We start from the raw sequence: 12,549 nt of genomic DNA on the forward strand, positions 1-12,549 counted from the left end.
ATATTTGTCAATATCTCAATAACAGTGGGGGAAAATGATTAAACAACGTAAGTAAAGAAACTGAATTCTAAAAAAAAAAGAAAAAAAAAATCCAAGTTAAAAAAAAATTGATAGTCCAGGCAAGTGGAATTGTCCAAACAACTGAGTGCTTTGCTTAAGGCTCAGGATGGCTCCTGGTCATTTAATTCTGATGCGCAAAATATATTTTGAATACAAGATGATTTAATTTAGTTGGTTTAATCCACAGTTTCAACTTTTGCCTTTTCTTTTAAAACAAGGTTCATAAAAGCATCTGCAGAAGCCTTGTTTTGATTATCCTTTATCTTTCAGTCTTAGATTAGTATCAGTTTTTCCTCTTGCTCGTAGTCCATTGTAGAAAATACTATAGATTTCTACAGCATGACCAAAACTCCACATTGTGTTTGCAATTTTCCGTAAGATTTGTACAGTATAAAGCAAAAATGTTTGCTTTAAGAGACATCTGCTATAAATAAAATGACTGTGTAAATTTTCAAGAGAGCTGCACAATTGCTGTAAAGGCTCAAAACATGAGCCTTCTAGAGCGGGTTCCAGCAGTTTGTGATTTTCCAATGAGTCAACAGTGTTTACCTCAATGTTCTTCAACTGCACCCCCTACCCATACTCCTGGTTCCTCCATCCTCCCCCTCCACCCCCTGCCCCTGAAATTGCAATGAAATTAGCCTGTAATGCTTTCAACGCCCCAGTAGATCAGCTTTCATTCTCTGGGAAACATGTGAATGGCATTAAAATATGCTTCCCACTCTCACAAAATATTTCCTCAAAATGCTTGAGAAACTCAAACCAGTTACCTCAGATTCTGATAGTATCTTTATTGAATAGCATCAGCTAGCTTGAAAGGGTCAGCCATCCCGGTCAGTAACACATATTGTTTAAGAAGTTTCCAGACCTATTCAATAAAGCCCTGCCTCAGAAGAAATTTGTAAGAGAGAAAAAAGACAGACTGGCATTCCTTCTTCCAAATTTTCCTGTTAGCGTTCTTTAAAAACAAGTAACAGTGTTCTCGTGGGTTTTGTTTTCTTTTTCTTTTCTTTTCTTTTTTTTTTTTTTTTTGCCCCTCCTGCAGCATGTGGAAGTTCCTGGATCAGGAATTGAACCCATGCCATAGCAGCGACCCAAGCCACTTCAGTGACAATGCCTGATTCCTAACCCACTGTGCCACAGATAACTCCATAATTGCTTTTTTTGAATGACAGAAATTTTTATCTTTCCTCAAGTGAAGATCTCCGTAGTAGTTGTGGTCAGAAGCTGAGCTGAGAAATCAGTAAGAATGACAATGATAGCCCAAATATCCTTTGACGTTCAGAGGATGGCAGAGCCACTTTATTAAAAAGGGACATTAAAGAATATTAAAAAAATCCTCATTTAAAAGCTCTTCATGAATGTAATTTATATTTTTTAATACAGAAAGTGAAATCAGAGCATCAAATGGTACTTTAAAATTCAAAATATAAAATTCTGTAGAATAACAGATATATTATATTCATTCAAGCTTTGACCTTAATAAAGGCTTCAGGGGTTGATGGAGAAATATGGAAATTAAGGCTCATTATTTTTCAGATAACAAGAAAGGCAGCAGCAACTTGTGTGAATATTTCTTCATTTATTTACTGCACATCTAGTATGAAAGTATTTTTCAGTATTTATAGAAATATATCTTAAATTGCTTTTTCATTATAATACCCCAAAGGGAAATTATCTTATTGGAGAATTGATTTGCTATCAAATAAAATTGAGATAAGAGTTTAAAACATCTAAACTAGTCAAAATGGTAGAAATTTAGCTCACAAGTACTACTATGTTACAATAGCTTTATATATATATATATATGTATATATATATATATAAACCTTCCCCTATTTTTTATTCTCAAAATTGATTAACTTTTTTTTTGGCAACGGGAGAAATGCTGGGCTGCCACTTGCTCAGACAGCAAGTGTCCGATGCATACAGAAATTACATAAATTGTTATGACTATCAAAACCAATTGCTGCATTTTCTTAACAAAATACTTCCCCCTCTTATAAATGGTTTAATTTTCCCCTATCTCTTTGAGTCCTTTATCTTCTCCAATGTCCTACCCTGCAATATGTGTGAAATTTTATCAAAAGCTTTCTGATATTACCATAAATTACTGTGTACGCAGAGCTATTGCTTATCTGTCAAGGGGGCTTTTTTTCCCCCTTTCTTTAGCAATTTTCTTCATTTCTATATATGTAAACGGTTTTTCCCTGCTATTTCTTACCAAGGACTATACCTTAAAGGCTTTAACTTTAGTAAATCTGTCCATAGAATATCCTCATGATACCACAAAGGGGCAACAAAAGTATTTTAGTCCAACTGTTCTTTCTTTACTAAGTATTTGGGGAGAATAATTCCTATATGGAGGGACACATTCTTATATTAAATATAGAAAATGTACTTATTGTATTTAATGTATTTCCTACCATTTTTAGTTCATTTAGTTATATATTTTGCACACAATGTCTATTTACCATTTTCCCAGTTATTTATTTTTAAATCTCTTATAATATGTTTCATTAGTGCAACATGGTAAATGTTAATCTTTTGATAGGAATTATTTTACAGGGCTCTATTGTATCTGGTTAGTCATAATTTTTGACAATGATATAATTATCTTTTCTATTGTGAGCTTCCTTAAAAATATTCAAAGTTAATTGGATGAATATTATATTTTGAAAAGAAGTTATGATGATATCCCATTATGGTCTGTATAATCTGAAAAGAGGCTGAATATTAGGGTTGTTTTATTACTGCCACAGGCAGAGATGGAGTGAAATTTCTATTTTGGGCTGCACAGGGAAAAGGTCACTTTGAAGATTCAGGCTTTAAGGAGAATTGTCATGATAACAGAATATCTAAAAACTTCTTTGAAGGAAAAACCATAAAGCTCTAGGTGATATGCCTGGGGTCTCATCAGTCGGCTGGAATTCCTTGTTTTGCTCTCAAAAACTTGTCCTGCCATATCCCTAATTTTAAATCCTTTGTAAAAATTAGACAACTCATCCTTCCCTCTATAACACACATCACATAATAGCCTCACAAATGGATTGAAAGCAAGATAGGAAAGATGCATCCCTGAATCTATCTAAATCTCTGTTACTGAGATCTACACAGTAACAATAGAAAATGTTCATATTTATCACCAAAAAACTGTGTGTGTCAACAGTGTTCAGATTGTTTTCAAAGATAACAAGGAAGATAAACAATGAATGGCACAAGCAAAACCTTCAAACTATCAGGCTTCCTTCTTGAATGGTAATTTTCTTCTCAGCACAAGTACAAAGAGATGCCTTAGCACTCTGACCACAAGGCATGGCCACCTCTGCACATGTGACAGGAAATACACATAGGCCTACATGTCTTATTACAGCTTTTTCATCCCTGTATTTCCTGTGCATATTTAATGCCTTTGATGAGTATAAAATTGAGAGTCCTGCTTCTGGTGAGCATCCATTCTGGGTTCCACACCCACAGCTCACTACAACTAGCTATATGAGCTTGGATAAGAGTGCATAACTTCGGTCCATCAGTTTCTCTATCTTCAAGATAATCATAGAAACTACATCAAAGTGATTTTTTTTCCCTAGCCACAGCCGTGGCATTTGGAAGTTCCTGGACCAGGGATTGAATATGAGCCAGAGCTGTGACCTACACCACACCTGCAGCAATGCCACATCCTTAACCCACTGCTCTAGGCTGGGGATCCAACCAGTGCCTCCACAAAGACAAGCAGGATCATTAACACACTGAGCCACAGTGGGAACTCCCCAAAGTGATTTTTTTTTTAAGGATTAAAATTGTTCATATATTTATCTATTACCAAATTAGTAACTAAATGTATTTACTTATTTAATTTAGTAGACTTCATTTGGGGGAACTCTTTAGGGTTACATAAAAATTTCACAGGAGGTACAGAGTTTGAATGTACTCCCTGTTCCCAATTTCTCAGATTATTTACATCTTACATTAGTGTGGTACATATGCTATGACAGATAAACCAATATTGATGGATCATTATTAACTAAAGTCCTTAGTTTACATTAGGATTCACCCTGTGTCATACAGTTCTGAGTTCTGACAAATGCATAACATCATGTAACATACAGAATAGTTTCACTGCTTTAAAAATTTCCTGTGTCCACTTATTTATCCCTCCCTCCCTCCCACAAAGGCCTGACAACCACTAATCCTTTTACTGTTCCCATAATTTTGTCTTTACCAGAAGGTCATATCATTGAAATCATATGCTAGGTAGACTTTTTAGATTTGCTTCTTTCATTTAGCAACATATATTTAAGATTTCTCCATGACTTTTCATGACTTGATAACTCATTTCTTTTTATCACTGAATAATATTATTGCATGGATATATGGCTGTTTGTTTACTCATTCACCTATTGAAGGGCATCTTAGTTGCTTCCAGTTTTTAGTTATCATACATAAAACTACTATAAACATGTGTGTGCAGGTTTTTTGTGTGGATGAGTTTTCAACTCTTTTGGAAAAAAGCAGAATTGCTGGATCGTATGGTAAGATTACATTTCACTTTATAAGAAAGTGCCTAACTGTCTTCCAAAGTGGCTGTACCTTTATGCATTCCTCAAAGCAGTAAATGGTAGTGCTTCTTGCTTTACATCCTTGCCAGCATTTGGTATTGTCCTGTCAATGTTTTGAATTTTATCTATTCTTATAGATAGGTATAAGTATCTCATTGTTTAATATACTTATTTTTTAAACACATATTTATTAGCTTAGCTGTTCTAAGGACTCAGGTTATAGGAATGAATAAAACAAGACAAAAAAGCCTTTCATGGAGCTTGTATTTTAGTGGGTGGAGGCTAGACACAAACAAATAAAAATAGTGGGCAAATGTATATAATATATAGGATGATGATAAGTTTAAGGGGTGAGCACTATGATTTTAAATTATGTGGTCAGAGGAGATGTCACCCAGAGGATCACATCTGAGCAAAGAGTAAAAGTAGTCCTGTGGACTTTTGGGGGGGAGTGTTCCTGGCTGAGGGAATTAAAAAGTACAAAGGCCTAGGGGAAGGAGGATGCCTGGAAGGTTTGAGGAGCAGCACAGAAGCCAGTGTGAGCAAGGAGAAGATGTCAGAGAATTCTGGGGCCACCTTATATAGGACCTAGTAGGACAGGGCGAGGGCTTTGGGTATTACTCTAAAAGAGGTAGAAAGCCATCGAAGGATTTTGAGCAGGAAATTGTTACGGTATTACTTATTCTTTAGAGCATCATTTGGCAAGATATACTGAAAATAGGTTGTAGGGGTCAAGGGTGGGTAGCAGAGAGACAAGTTTGGAAGCTATTACAATAATCCACAGGAGAGATGCTGCAGCTTGCATCAAGTTTAAAGAGAGTGGTTCTAAAGCACTTGCAATATTGCCCATCACACAGTGTTATAGCTATTTTTAAATTATTTTTTATCACCAAACATAAAAGTATAAAACATCCTTATTTCCTATGCCATGATTCCACTTACAATGCTATCATATTCTGATATTAATTATTCAACCATTTTCAATAAAATTATTATAACTATAGTTATGAATCTTAAAAAAAACTAGTCTCTTTGAAAAAGTTCTTACTGGATTAGAGTTACATGATATTGCTAGGATATGCCCTTTAAATAATTTTTCCCTTATTGGAATATATTTAGCTCATTTAAAATGTAATTCCATTTCAATTCGCAACCCTTTTAGCTAGCAAGTCAAAGTGTGATATGAAATAAAGGCAGAGGCTTATTAAAGTTTCAGGCTCTTAAACATTTTTTTTTCTTCCTCAGGAGAAGCTAAATTAGGGGGAGGAATGTAGTTACAATAGTTGTCATTCAGAATTATGAATGGGGGCACTTGGAGGTTCAGATCACTGAGAGTGGGACTGGGGAGATTGTAGGGAGATAACTATTTTTTAAACAAAAGATTAAATCTGGAATGTTAAATGTCCAGCTAGCTGTGAATGGGAGAAACTGAAATCAACCCTGCTATCCCCTTGCTTTCGCTCTAGATTAGAACAGTCACAGTGTCTCAGGGAGCCTGTGCCACCATCAAGTGTGCTACAAATGAGTAAAAATTCTAGAGAAATTCTCCAGTAATTTGCCCCCTGAATGTGGCATTAGACGGTTATCCAAATTGAGCCCGAAAATGACCTAAGTGTTGATATAAATATAGACTTTAGTTCACTTAAGAAACATTTACTGACATGCTCTATATGTGAGGAGCTCTTTTAGGAACTAGGATTACAAAAATAAATAAACCAGAAAAAAAAACCCAAAAACAAACAAACAAACAAACAAACAAACCTCCCTGCCTTATAGAATTTACATTGTAGCATGGGAGAGAGTTGGTAAACATTTAAGCAAGTGCATATAGAATATCATGTTACATTGTGATAAGGGCTAAGTAGAAAATCATGAAGCAGGGTAAAGGCTTGACAGAGTGCATTTTGGATAGGCTGTTAAGGGAAGAGTTCTCTGAATAAATGACCTAAGAATGAGACACAAATGCAGCAGAGATGTAAGAATGTGCCTATTCCTGGGGAAGGCATTGCAGGTGGAGAAAATTCCATGAGTAAAGGCTCTGAGGTGGGAACATTTCTGCTGTGACCTAAGAAGAAGGCCACTTGACCCCCTGCTCTGAGACTGAGGAGAGGATAGGAGATGAGGCTGATTGGGAAGCCATGAGTGGATAAGACCGTCAGTGTTAGGCTCTGATTTTCCTTTTGAAAAGATCACTTCATAGAGCAGGAAGAGAAAGGAAGCACAGATAGAAAGGGAAGGTCTAATCAGGCAGCTATTGCAGGTACCCAGAGAAGCCTGGGCCTTGGGCTAACTTGGGAGTAAATAAATCTGAGGTACATTTGTAGGTAGAAGTGACAGTGTTTGTTCATGTGAGAGAAAAAGAGAAGAGATTTGGTGACAAAGGTGATGTTTTACAAAATGAGGAGTTGGGAGAAAGAAGTTGGGATGCAATGGAACATTTTTTTAAAGTGAGGAAAGTATGTTATTTTCCTATGTTCCCCACAAAGCCCACAACACATCTGAGAAATAAAAAGCAATTTCTATTGTTTAAAAAAGAAGTATAAGTTAAGATAAAAATGGAGATGGACTATTTACCTTTACTCACTTTAAGATGGAGATCAATAATTTCTATCACAGTGATTCTTAAAGCATGTTCTGTGGCCAGTGGTGGTCTTTAAGTGACCTACCAAAGTGCCTCAAATGTACACATGGTCCTTCTCATTATTAACGAAAAATCAAGCTTTATTCCAGAGACCTATCTTATCTTTATTTACAACTAAGAGGTTTTTGTTTTATTTTGTTTTCCTAGTAACCTATGATATTAACATTTGGTATTTATATACCAAAAATATCAACTTGTCCTGTAGACAAATTCGGTTTTATACTCCAAAGTGTTGACAGTGCTTGACAAAATTCCCTCAGTTTTGAGGACAATTTGTTATCTGTGAATCAGAAATGTCTAGAGTTGGGCATTATTTTAATTGTTGTTATCTGTGTTTTTTAATTATACATTAATTTTTGGTTTAGTTTAATCACTACTGTTTTCATTGCTTATGGGATGTTACACTACGCTTACCATGCGTAGTCATGTGTATTTGATCCAATAGTATTTTTAGATCATAATATCCCCAGAGCATTGAATCCCAAAGTACTGTGATTTGAATATGAATCATCCATACCCCCTGTTGCTAAAACAGATGTCTACATAATTTCCCTCCTTCATCCCTTAAGTTGGTTAGGCAATGACATTTTATTGTTATCACTGAATTCCTTTTCCACTGGAAGATGTGATCGGGTAGGGTATGTGAATTATGGAGTCTTTGCTACGATCAAATAGCTTAGTTGACAGTTTAGATCAAATAGTACACACAAATCTCTTCTAATTTCTTCTAATTTCTTCTCTTTATCCTGGGTCACTTTAGTGATGAATTTTGTATATTTTTCCTCTTTAAGTTTTCAGATGTACAAAGAAAAGTGAATAGAAAAGACATTTAAAATTTGGGAAATTTTCCCTATGTTTCATTTACAGTCACACAGGTCTGAAATTAAGTTGTGGCTGCACTAATTACTAGTTATTTGATCACTGACAAACTACTTAATTTCATTGCCTCAATTTTTTCACCTGTAAATTGGAAGCATAATATTTTCTACCTCGTTAGGCTACTATGAGGTTTTCTACCTCATTAGGCTACTATGAACTTTATTACAGGTCAGGCACTAAAGTGCTTTGCAAAAATATCAATAAGAAGATGACAGTAAACATGTTAGCCAATATTTACAGCACACTTATTGGAACAATAAATGATTTAAAAAACTGTTCTGGTCAAAAGTTAAACAATTTTAGTTTGACAGATTTGAATTTGTTACCAAAAGTACGACTTTTTGATATAAAGAATGAGTGAAGAATTGATCCAATGTAGAAAAACACACTGTAGAATATCTTCCCATTAAATAGGATAAAACTAATTACAGAGACTCTTTTCATATGAGTGAATGTATTAATGGCTAAAGATAAAAGTTTGCATCAAGAATACATCTAAGTGGAGTAAAATTCATTCTCTTCTGGAGATGTAAATGGTTATGGTCAAATGAATTTGTTAGTATATTTTAGGCAGACATTGATTCAAATGGTTCTTTTCTCCTTATTTAAGCAAAAGAGACTAAAATTAATTTTAACAGATCTGGCAATTATCTGATAACTGCCAGCTTATTTTGTTAAAAATTACCCAATAACAAAAAACTTTGATTATCAGAAATCTTGTCTTGAAAAAGCCACGCATGGAGGGCTAAATGGACTTGTGATGATAATCTGGAAACCAAAGTTTGCTCCAAGAAGAGGACAGACACCGCCAAAGCCATCCCCCGGAATAAAAATAAAGAATCTTGGGAGTTCCTATTGTGGTGCAGCAGAAACAAATCTGACTAGTATCCATGAGGATGTGGGTTCGATCCCTGGCCTCAATCAGCGGGTTAAGAATCTGGCGTTGCAGTGAGTTGTGGTGTAGGTGGCAGACACGGCTGGGATCTGGCATTGCTGAGGCTGTGGCATAGGTCGGCAGCTACAGCTCCGATTTGACCTCAAGCCTGGGAACCTCCTACCTTGGGAACTTCCATATGCCACCGGTACAGCCCTAAAAAGACAAACAACAACAACAACAACAATCATTCCGGCATTGCCATGAGCTGTGGTGTGTAGTTCGCAAAAACAGCCTGGATCCTGTGTTGCTCTGGCTATGATATAGGCTGGCAAGGGTAGCTCTGATTCGATCCCTAGCCTGGGAACTTCCGTATGCCACACCTGCGGCCCTAAAACGCAAAAGAAAAAAATAGAGGATCTGGGTAATAAAATAAAATCTAACCTTTTTTCCTTTGTGTTTAGTCGTTTCACTTGCTCATAGGATACGGCGTGTGGAGACCTGGCTCTGGGTCCTTCAGCCGGAGTGCCTTCTGCGAAATGGTGGCGAAGGCACCTTAGTTGACACCTCAGCGGACTGGACGTGTGCAGAAGCGCTGCGGAACAGCGCCTCAATTCCAAATTGCGGTGATGGGCATGCGTAAAGATGCACGGCGCACTGGGACGGGGTGTGAGCAGTGCGCATGCGTCTGCCTCTGAGCACTCTGCCCCCTCCTCCCTGAGGAGAACCCTGAACAATGGCCGCTGCCCACAACCTGATGCTAAGTTGTAAGACACTTGGTCCTTAATGTAAGAGCTCTAGCTGGTGCCTCCTTCGTTCTTTGATCAACAAATGAAACTCTCCTTTGCTTGGAAACTCAACGCCACCCTGTTCTATTGGTGCAAGTGACGGCAGGGCAGGCCGAAGAACCCTTGTTGGAGAGAGACTCTGGTCCCTAACAGGTCAGTGAAGACATACAGGGCAAAAGTGAAAAAAATTCCCTGGCCGGATCGGCTGTGGCCCGGTAATGTGCATAACAAAGAAATGAGAATGGAGATTGTTTTCCCCTAAGTCCTTATGTACAAAAGATTATTATTATTAACATTTGCACAATATTTTCACATTTTATTAGGTACAACACAACAACGGATTTTAAAGGGGACAGGGAGGGAAGAGATGAGGGCAGAGGTCAAAAAAGGAAACAGCATTTCAGTACTTTGTCATTACTTCCGGGTACCATTTTTCCCACAGCCTTGCTATGTCCTCTTGGAGAGGAAATCAGACCATGGCTTTCTCCTAACGTTATTAATTCTTATTCTGCGTCCTGGATTGTCAGATACCCCACCTGCCTCCCCATCCCCAACCCTACCCATATGACTTAGTCACTAAGGTCAATTTATAAGTAGTAATGGGATGGTGATAGCAAAGACCAGTGGTTATAACTAAGTAGGTGTTTTACTAACTAGGAAGGCTAAAAATATAGACAAGGTTTTAAATAAGAAGCACAGTGTGAACTCAATCAAATTTGTGCACAAGTGAATAAGCCTGTGTCAATAGTTGTCCATGTAACACATAGTGCTATTCTTGTGTAGAGGCTCACCTACTGGTGAAACATCCCTCGCTGCTGGTAAAAATTGGGCAGCTGTTAAAAATTTAATAACCTATTTTAATGAATGTAAAAGGTGTGCAAGGCATTATAGAATTTCAGTAAAGAAAGAGAAGTTTTGGGGTTTTGTGAAATGATTCTATCAGGAACCAAGGCTAGGAGTTATGAGGCTAGTTGTAAAATGCATTCCTAAAATGATAAGTCAGAAGTTGTAAATGAAACCTATCCCACGGACAAAGAGATTGGGCTCTGATGGTAAGTTTTAAGACACTTGGTCGCTAATTTAAAAAAGCCGTTTCCCTCCTTTTCTGACTCTTTGCTTTGGATCAGAAAACAGGCAAGAGACTGAGAGATTTGGTTCCTAAAGCTTTGAGAAATTGAGTCACATTTATGGAAAATGAGTCACAGCAATACTCCAAGTGCTTGGTTTCATGATACTCCCTGAACCTAAGTCTTAGCAGGTGAAGAGTTGAAAATGGCCTGTAACCTGAAGGTTGTGTTCAATGTGGGGTTGGAGATGGTGCAGCTAGAGCCCTGACAGTACATTCCTGAAATTCTGCCTGATTTCTCTTCCCTCTGATTCCCAGCCTAGGAATGCAACAGGTCTAGAAGGACACTGAGAGTAAACTTGCAAAGCAGTTGAGTTTATATAGTTCCTTTTTTCTTGCTTTAATCAATGTTTATTTCCTATGATTTTTCTGATAAATTCATTAATCTTCATGGTACTGTTTTCATACACAGTATAACACTTGTTTCCTATGGTTTCTTTCTTGATGAGACAAGCTAACAGAGAGCCTAAAAGCATTTCCCTTACCTAGAGGCAGCTACCCAAGATGTAAACATTTAAGGAAAGACAAAATTTTTCCCCAAAGTCATGAGGTCATGAAGTCCTAAAACTATGAATGGCCTCAGGACCCTAATTCAGAGTCCTTAACTGAAAGAGGGGAGGAGGCCACCGTTCTTATTGCATATGGAAACCCCAATATTCCTCCAGAGAGAGAAGCATGGCAAAAAGAAGTCTCTGACCTCTAATGTTTTCAGATATTTATAAATTAAGACTTTGAGGATTATCAGAATCAGATCAATTTTTAACCATTTAAGCTAATGAAACTACATCTAAGCCAAAGCGTGGTTAATACACATCAGAGCTAGAATGGCTACATTTAAATTTCTGCTGCCATTTCCTAGCTATGTGACCTTTCTCACAGTTACTTAATCACTCAGTTTCCTTATCAATAAAATGAAGACCATAATCAAATCAACCAAATAAGGTAGATTATATGAAATCAATATGTGGAAAGTACTTAGAAAAGTGCCCTGTAGCTCACATTGGTAAATACTATGTAATGGTTAAGTTTATTGTACTTGACTAGTTCTTAAGACTAGATCTTAAGTTCTACAATGTCAATTATCACTAGAGTATTACTAAAATGCTTCTCTGTCTTAAGGTTAGCCTTCTGCAAAGTATGAGAATAATAGTGCCTAAAATGGTAGGCTTAGTGTGTGTGTGTTTATGTCTCCAAATAGGTTCTTGTTGTTACTATTTTTAACATTATTTTGTTACAGTCTCAATGCATGCTATTTAGTGTTCTTAGTGTTTTGGTTTTTTTTTTTTTCTTTTAGGGATATAAAAGATATAAAAAGAGTGACTATTTTAATTCTTCAGTACCATTTAAGGAATTCGCACATTTGCTTACTCTGGAAAGTGTGCAATTGTGTTTACTAAAACATATGGATGTTTACTATAAATGCTTCATTCCTAGGATCTGCTTTCACATGTGCATATCAGGCATAATGATAATATTTTAACCCTAGTAAGGTAATGTAGGCTATATCAACATGTATAATGTGCTTCATAAGTTCATTTTCATCCTCATGTTAATTATTGGAGTAAAATGCAAATATTTAATTGAATGTAAAAATTGATCCTATACATATTTATTTGCTCTCT

At 36.6% G+C, this 12,549-nt stretch overlaps 1 long non-coding RNA gene across 3 annotated transcripts in view; it reads left to right on the forward strand.

Annotated features, from left to right (window-relative positions):
- Window positions 9,480–12,549, forward strand: part of LOC102158855 — a 29,716-nt gene continuing 26,646 nt past the window's right edge. For all 3 annotated transcript variants that reach the window (XR_002345525.1, XR_002345524.1, XR_002345526.1), the window contains exon 1: window positions 9,480–9,954. This is a non-coding gene — a long non-coding RNA (uncharacterized LOC102158855). The remainder of the gene's footprint in view (window positions 9,955–12,549) is intronic.

Source organism: Sus scrofa, chromosome 6, assembly GCF_000003025.6.
Source record: "Sus scrofa isolate TJ Tabasco breed Duroc chromosome 6, Sscrofa11.1, whole genome shotgun sequence".
Classification (NCBI taxonomy): domain Eukaryota; kingdom Metazoa; phylum Chordata; class Mammalia; order Artiodactyla; family Suidae; genus Sus; species Sus scrofa.